The following is a 996-nucleotide window of genomic DNA, read 5'->3' as shown; positions in this document are numbered from 1 at the left end:
AACAGTTATATGCTGATAAAAGCATGTTTATATAATAAAAAATATGATACCTAATTGATCTCAAAAAAAGATTTCTTATACAGTATTAAAACTAAAACTTGTGACTTCACACATATAGTTTGTTTGTTTGTTTTGAATTTTGCGCAAAGCTACACGACGTTTATCTGTGCTAGAAGTCCCTAATTAGCAGTGTAAGACTAGAGGGAAAGCAGCTAGTCATCACCACCCACCGCCAACTCTTGGGCTACTCTTTTACCAACGAATAGTGGGGTTGACCGTCACATTATAACGCCCCCACGGCTGAAAGGGCGAGCATGTTTGGTGTGACAGTGATTCGAACCCGCGACCCTCAGATTGCGAGTCGAGTGCCTTAACCACCTGGCCATGCTGGGCCCTCAAACGTGTAACTGAGCTAAAGAAAAGTAATCTGTATTAGGATTTTTATTTTCAAAACTGATTTACTAGGGCAGGGTTGACGTTATAAACATAACATAACATAATAGGATTCTTTGAAAATTGTCCTTAAACTGGAATCTTCAGTTTAAAGACAGCTGTTGCACAAAACGATAGTAATGGAGCTATTAAAATTGGTCAAAATCGTTCAGATGTATACATAATTAATCCAAAGTAATACTGAACATACATCTATGGTCAAATAGATGATTTTCGTAAAAATTGTTACATTTAGTCTTTCATTAAAATGTGCATTTACAATAGCTTATGTATAGGGTTTGTCCCTACTTTCGTTGTTACTTATGTAAGAAAAAGGCCAAGACACTGTTAGTAAATAAGTATTTGTGTGTAGTGCTTTTCCTTCAGAACATTAAGACAAAGTTGGGTAATAATAGGTAGTATTTTATGTAGGGTTTCATGATATTATTTGATTTTAATTATGCAGGAAAAGCGGTTTAGTAATTCGAGATACCGTTTCTTTCTAGTTTTGTTTTAGATATAGCCAATCATTTCCGCTTAAACTTTATCCATTACGAACAAATA

This window comes from Limulus polyphemus, unplaced genomic scaffold (assembly GCF_000517525.1).
Source record: "Limulus polyphemus unplaced genomic scaffold, Limulus_polyphemus-2.1.2 Scaffold523, whole genome shotgun sequence".
Classification (NCBI taxonomy): Eukaryota; Metazoa; Arthropoda; class Merostomata; order Xiphosura; family Limulidae; genus Limulus; species Limulus polyphemus.
This window is presented reverse-complemented; position numbering follows the sequence as displayed.